Source organism: Fundulus heteroclitus, chromosome 4, assembly GCF_011125445.2.
Source record: "Fundulus heteroclitus isolate FHET01 chromosome 4, MU-UCD_Fhet_4.1, whole genome shotgun sequence".
Taxonomy (NCBI): Eukaryota; Metazoa; Chordata; class Actinopteri; order Cyprinodontiformes; family Fundulidae; genus Fundulus; species Fundulus heteroclitus.
The window spans coordinates 9,733,112-9,740,527 of NC_046364.1; the positions used below are offsets into that span (position 1 = coordinate 9,733,112).

Genomic DNA, 7,416 nt, shown 5'->3' on the forward strand with positions numbered 1-7,416 from the left:
TTCTGTCACTCTAATTATTACACAGTTTTAACTCTCTTTAACACGTGTTTTCTTCTTTTTATCTCTCATGTTCTTTTGTAGTTTGTTTGTAGGGAATTAACAAAGAGATGAATGACAGCAACGTCTCAAGCAGCTTTTCTTCCTCAAGCAGTAAAAACGCAGTCGGTTTAAATTAGGCCTTCCTTGGATTAGTGCTGTCACAGTGTGGATGTCTGTTCCATATGGTTTTAACAGAGATCTCCCACCCCACCTCTAGCCCACTTATTTCTGGCTGTGATTGACACACTGTGTTTTTTTTTTTTCTTCTTCTTCTTCCCGTCTGTTCCTCACGCTGTTGGCTGTGCCTGTCAGTCTGTGTGATAACCAGGAGCCAGCAACCCTGAGCATGTTTGCTGCAGCCTTCCTGATTCCACTCACCTTATTCTCCCCTGTCTCTTTCTCTTTTCCTCTCTCTGTGTCACAGGATGAAGGGCCACAACACCTTATTTCCACAAGTGCAGTAAAAGTACAAAGACTCCTCGTTCTGCTACATATCATGAAGAAAGGGTGGTCCCTTGATCCTCCTGGAAAGCCTCTGAAAGATTGGGTGACTGAAAGAAGGATCCCAGAGTTGTTTTTTATTATCATTTTAGTTTTTTTTTTATTTATTTCTTCGCAAATGCCTCTCTTTTCCCTATTTTGCTTTGGCATCTGTGGAAGGAGTTTTTTGCAGAGACCAACTTTTTGCTGCTGTTTTTTAGACATGATTAAAAAAAAATAACTTTATAGACTCATTATGCTGAAAGCATGCATACTGACACAGGATACAGATAAACTCACTTAAAAAAATATAAAAAAAAAAATAAAACCAAACATACGAGAAATTAAACAAGCTGCACTTAATGTATGAAAAACTAAAAAAAAAAAAAAGACTCTGTACATGTATAAATACGTGCAAATGCCAACATAAGAACTGAAGCAAATTCATCCATGTGCAGACATACACACATACTAATATACACAAACACACACACACCAGCCTGCTGCCATTTTGGTTTTTGTGCCTACACAGGTGTTGTGCTCTGTGACAGGGCAAGCTCTGCATCAAAGTGGAAACACAGGAAGAAGAGGAGAGGAGTGGGGAAATCCAGGATTTATTTACATGCATCATTCCTTAGGAAATAGGGACCAAAGGACTAAATGCTTTTTAAAAGATTATAAATATATAAATATATAAATATATATTTAAAACTCATACCTTGTAGCTGCAAGTATTTACTCATAGTCAAAAAAAATCATTAAATCAATATCCAGTGGCTTAATGTAAGAACGAATAAAAGAACATGGGAATAATGCATAAAAAAAAGACATGGAGTCGTACTATAGGGGCTGATCTTTTGCTCTGGATGCTGATTTAGCGCAAGGTTGTAGAATAGTGACGTAGGCTAGAAAAAAGTACATCTGCAAAATTTTGCTGTTAAAAAAAATATCATTGAGTTTGTCATTCAAATTTGGTGAAAGAGGGAGTAACAAAAACATTTATCCATGCCTTTAGGTGACGTGTGTTTTGTTTATTTTCTTTTGATGTAAAGGTAAGAGCCACTGGATATCCCACTCATCCTGATGTACAAGGCACTGCACTCAGACAGCTGAAGAGACTGGTCTAGCAGACAAAAAAAAAAAAAAAAAAAAAAAGGAAAACGAGAGACAAAAGAAGACTGAACTCCCTGATGTCTGCGCTGGACAACGTGCAGATGTTTAAGGCTTCTCACTAGCCTTTGTGTTCAACCGACAATCCACTGTAAAGACCAAGTCAAATGGACACGGAGTGTCTTTTTTTTCCTTTCTTTTCATTCCCCTTGACCTTTTGTATTGCATCATAAAGTGTGTATTTTGAAGCCACACATTGTTGAAATGACATGGATAAAAGGGGATATGGATGGCCCTGACGAGAACGGCGAGAAAGGCGTGAGAGGAGGAGTAAGGCAACAGCTACTGAAACTGCCAGCAGAATGAACTGTGTTTAGTAATGAACTCTCTTTGTGGTTCTCTTTCCAAGTTAATGTCAGAAAAAAAACAGGCATGTCTGAAGGACAAGCCAACGCTGCCTGTGTGTACCACAGGCACTGCTGTTTAGACTGGGGAAAATCTCATCTTATCTTTTAGCAGATAAAAATAAACACGGATTCAATCTAATTCATTCATGGAAAAGGAGTGTAGGCTTTTAGAGCGCATTTAGCTCTGCTAATTCTAAATTATAGAAGTTTCCCCCTAGACAATTTCCCTGACCAGTTTTTTTTTTTTTTTAACTCCAAAACCGGAGCCCCTCAACATCCTCACTCAGCTCATCTATAGCCTTTCATCGTGAAGCACTTCCAGTGCGGTCTCATTTTGTTTTAGAGTCCTGTTGCCTTTTTTGACCGTTTTAGAGCTGTACATGTGGACTCCGCTGCAAAGCCTGATCAATATGTTTGGAGTCACGGAGGAGAGCTGGTTGTTTTCAGTCACTACGAGCAATTCCTAATTTTCTCTGCAGAACACCAGCTCACATCCTTACACCAGCCCTTCTGAGCACTAACAGCTGGCATTAAGAGGCAGGGCAAGGCAAGAAGGAGTCAAGCAGGAAGAGCGGAAATCAACAGCTTATCACATTTACATCCTTCTTAAATGATGCTTCAAGGTTGTTGCAGCATAATGTTGCTGACAAAATTAGAAATGGTAATCAAGCCTTTGGCAACAAATATTATTGACTTGTGATATATGCTTCTAAAGAACCAGTATTTAGGAGTTAAATAGCACATGATCTTTAGGCCCCAGTTCAAATAGATCTTTACTGCTCAGACTCTTTTTTTTTTCTTCCCTTGTCCTCTCTTGAAGTTCAGTTACAGACCATACTTTGACATAACAAAGTGGAGGGGTTAACTAGTAAAATGTGCCAACATTTCCCATTTTTCTAATCTTCTGCTTCTGTCATTTAAATGAGCTGAAGGTCTTGACCCAAGCTTTGATGTCAGCTCATTTTCTATCGACATTTTTAATGTTTGAAAATCAGCCATACCTATTTCAAATGACAGCACAACTGTTCACCATTGCTCCCCCTGGAACTGGATTTTTTTTTTTTTTCATCCTGTGCTCACTACCCTTCAATTATCTCCTGCACTATATTAGACATGCTTTTCACCTTTCCGTAATCACACTGTAATCATAAGCCTCTGTACATTAGCAGCAACCAAGTGAAAAATCACAGGGATAATCACTTGGACCAAATGACGGGAGATATGGTTCCCAACATGCACATGGATGACAGAAGGAAGATTAGGGAGAATTATGTCTGCGCGTACTCCTTGGCGAGGCTGCTGACAGCTGACCTGGCACCACTAAGAGCCAAATTTACTCCAAGAGTGGATGAGAGATGCAAAACAAAACATTCCATATTGGTGTTCAAATCGCAGGGCAGATTAGAAGTGCATAAAACTAATATAGAAGGGCAACTTAAAGCAAGAAAAAAAAGGGATAATAAAAATAAAAGCCTTTTCTTCTCAACAAAGGTTCCGAAAACAGTTGCCTGGAAAATGGGTCAAAACCAACAATTTTGTGGAAAATACCTAGCCGTGCTGCAGCAGCAGCAGTGAAGCCTGTGTTATTGTAATTCTTTTTTTTTTATTTTTTTTATCTCCAACAAAATTGCTTCTCAGCGGTCGGCAACAGAGGTCAAACAATTTACAAAACAACTTGCTCAGAGTTGTTTCTTTTTTTTTCTCTTTAGTTTCCTCCTAAAAGACCTCCAAAGCACAGTTTTGCTCAACTATAACATAATATGCAGAAGCACAGTTCTATAGAATGATGTCCAACAAATTACATGTTTATTTTTCAATGGGATTATTTCAGAAACATGCTTCTTGTTCTTTAACCCCTCATAAACTTTTGGTATGAAATCTGATGAGTGCACGAACTTGGTTGGAAACACTTTGTCCTCGGAACAGTTTGTGTTTATTCTCTATTGAAAGCAGAAGCCGTCAGTTGTAAGCGTAATGTTCAATGAGCAATCGATTGTTTCATGCTTGTCTTGGCAATCCCTAAAATACTCTCAGTAACATAAAGCTTGCATGCACGCTCCACTGAACTTCTCCATCTTAAATCAGATGCTGTAGTGTTCCCTCTCCTAATAGCAGGTTGAGTCCCCAGTGAGCCAAAATCCAGAGCAACTGAGCCTCCTACTGTCTTGCTTGGCTGATAGTACAACGTTCATGTAGCATGTACCTGCTATGCCAGAGCTAAATTAGGAAATGTGAAACCAGCACTTTAACACTTTTAACAAGGGTGCTCTGATTACCTGTACACCCTGAGAAGGATGATGTTGAAGTGTCCAGCATTAAAAGCAGAGACAGTGGCGTATGTATACCGGAACCACCAAAATGAGACCGTTTTACATCACTTGTTTAAATCTTTAAAGTCCACTTCCCTTTTAGCTTTAGTTCTAGATTTCAGTCTGTGAACCTAAGGAAATTGCAACCATGCAAGCACTCACCAACTTACAGATGATACAATACAGTAAATGTTACGTGGCACTTGAAATTATACAGTGCTGAATAAAGGTTTTCATTCAACTTGAACTTTTTTAGATTTTGTCATGTTACAACCACAAAATACAATATATTTTATTGGTATTTGTTGGAAACACATAGCAAGGCACTGCATAACTGCTAAGCGAATGTAAAAGCACATGTGATTTCCCTTATTTTTCTTTACAAGTCAAAAACTGGAAAGTGTAAAGTACAAATGTATTCAGCACCTCAAACCAATACTTTGTAGAACCATATTTTGGGGCAATTACAGGTATATGTCTCTAACAGCTTTGCAAATGTGGAAACAGAAATTGTTACCCGTCATTGCAAGATATTTCAAGCTCGGTCAGTTAGGACTGAATATCTGCAAACATGAATTTTTAAGTGAAACCACAGACTTAGAATTAGTTTTTTTTTTTGTTTTGTTTTTTTGCTAAGCACAGGATTGCCCTGTACTTGGCTACATCTGTCTTCATAGCAACTTCAACAAAAGGCCAAAAAGTACATTTTGTTCTAATATTACCAGAGCATCTTCTCCCAGATGTTTGCTGTGTACTCTTCAAGGACTAAACTTCAAGTGGATCTTCTGGGTTTTTTTTCTTTTAACGATTTAACTTGTCACTCGTCCGTAAAGGCAACATTCGCGAAGGACACCACTAATTGTCCTGTCAGCAGATGTTAGCTGTGGATCTCTGCAGCTCCACCAGAGTTACCATGGGCTTCTTTTCTGAAGGCTGCTCTAAAGTCTGTCAATATAAGGAGGCATTTTAGAGGATTTTAATTTCTGCCACAATCTTTCCATGTTTTAGATTATTGATTGAACAGTGCTTTGTGATATCATCATAGATTGGAGTATTGTTTTGTAATCTAACCCTACTTTAATCTTCTCTACAACGTTATCCCTGACATATCATGTGTGTTCCTTGGTCTTCCTGATGCTATTTGCTCACTAATGTTCTCCAAAACAAATCTAAGGCCCTCACAGACCAGCTGTATTTGTAGTGTGATTAAGTAACCCATAATTTACTAAATATTACACAATACTAAATATGTGCTTTTGAACGCAGTTGGTTTCACTGGATTTTTATTTAGGCATATGTTTTTAAAATTGAGCTGAATGCATTTGTACAGCACACCTGTGTTCTTCCAAAAAAAACAAAAAAAAAAACAAAACAACGTCAAATCAGCAAATATTCCAATAAATAATATTGAAGTTTGTAATTGTTAGGTGACAAAATGTAGATAAGCTCAAGGGATATAATACTTTTGTAAAACATTCTAGTGTGTCATCATTCCATCTGTGAAATGAAAGATTTCTTTAGCAATCGATTGTTGTGTTTTAATGAGGACTTAAAATATGTTTCTAAATTGTATGAGTGATTTATCACCCAGGAAATAAGAAGGATGCATGTATATTATTCTTTAAACAGCTTGTTGTTTAGTGTAGCATATATATATCCTCAGAGGAACAGAGGAGAGTGCAAATATCCGATCCGTTGGGTGCATAACACCCTGAAATAGTAGTGATTGTCAAGGAAAGGAAGCAAAATGTAATTGACTGAAAGTAGAGAGATAATTAAAGGAACCTGTTGGACAGGAGGGAAGAAATTAATGCCTCTCATTTAATAGCTGCTTTGGGAGAGAGCTGTTCCGTCTTCTCATTTTGGAGCCGAAAAGGGTTTTGCTCTGGAAATGGAATTTTGGATGGGAAAAGATGGTGTGTGGGAATAGTGGAAATGGGCGCTGGATACTGTTGCTGATGGTGGGGGCTGCTGTGCGCTAAACTGAAACTCCACAAAATCGCTCCCAATGCTCAGGGCATCAGGCATAATGATGTCATGATTAGTGGAGAGGTTCAGAGCCTTGCCTTACCCCTGATCCTGAAGAGGTTGAGTAGACGAATATGAAGACAGTGGGATCTGTGTAACTGCCGAGGCAGCAGAAGGACTGATGAACCAACAAAATATCAGTTTAGACCTAAATTCAATTTCAAGAATAACACAAAAAAAATGCTAATACCAGACATAATGCACAGTGGATGACTGACAGTGTGTGTGGTGACATTTAACCACACCACCAAACAGAGGTCAAGACTTTTTTTCTGTATTCCTTAATGTAAATAGCCTTTAAAAGACTAATAAGGGCAAGGCTCTATAGCAACTTAAGTTGAGAAGCTCAACTCTGTGGGACAATGATGTCACTATAAAATGTATCCACAGCAGTGCAGGGATTTAGGAGAGTTCAAGTCTTCTTAAGCCCCTTAGGTTAGGGCTGTGAACATGCATCCTACAACCGTAAGCGTCGGACTAAGGCTTGAAAATTGTTTGACTTAGTGTCAGACCTAAGCCGTGGCCCCAATGTGATCCGTTAATTAAGATTCCGTTTACACCGTCATGTCATGTTTTTTTCTTTTTTTTTTTTCTGACAGAAATAAGATTGCCAGTGCAGTAATTGGATTAGTCCAATTGGGGCTGATGAACAGATATGGCAATGGCAGTAGATTTCATCCATATGAATGTTCCATGCTTGACAGTGAGGGGCAAAAAGGAGAAGAAAGCATCTACTAAAGCAACTACTATTAGATGCTTAGAAGAAAGAAAATGTTTGGAATTTTGCGGCAGTTACAGAGGCTTTTTTCTTTTCAAAAGGAAACTCCGGGTGTTTCGCATGCACATAAACCATTATGGATTCAAGCATTTAATACACATCTGAAAATATACAAACATGGCCAGGCTGACACTGGAGGAAGGGAAAACAACCGAGTTATCCCTGCAGAACCCCCTGCTTGCTTGACCCAGTCTGCCACTGCTCCTCTAACCAGAGAGCTGCATTATACCTGTACATACAATATAGCTTATTTTTAAATTCTGTT

At 38.5% G+C, this 7,416-nt stretch overlaps 1 protein-coding gene across 9 annotated transcripts in view; it reads left to right on the top strand.

The window, feature by feature from the left end:
- Positions 1-1,674, top strand: part of si:dkey-205h23.2 (CUGBP Elav-like family member 6) — a 181,533-nt gene extending 179,859 nt beyond the window's left edge. For all 9 annotated transcript variants that reach the window (XR_002428486.2, XM_036136035.1, XM_036136033.1 and 6 more), the window contains one exon: positions 464-1,674. The gene's annotated coding sequence lies outside the window, so the exon portion shown is untranslated. The remainder of the gene's footprint in view (positions 1-463) is intronic.
- Positions 1,675-7,416: the final 5,742 nt, after the last annotated feature.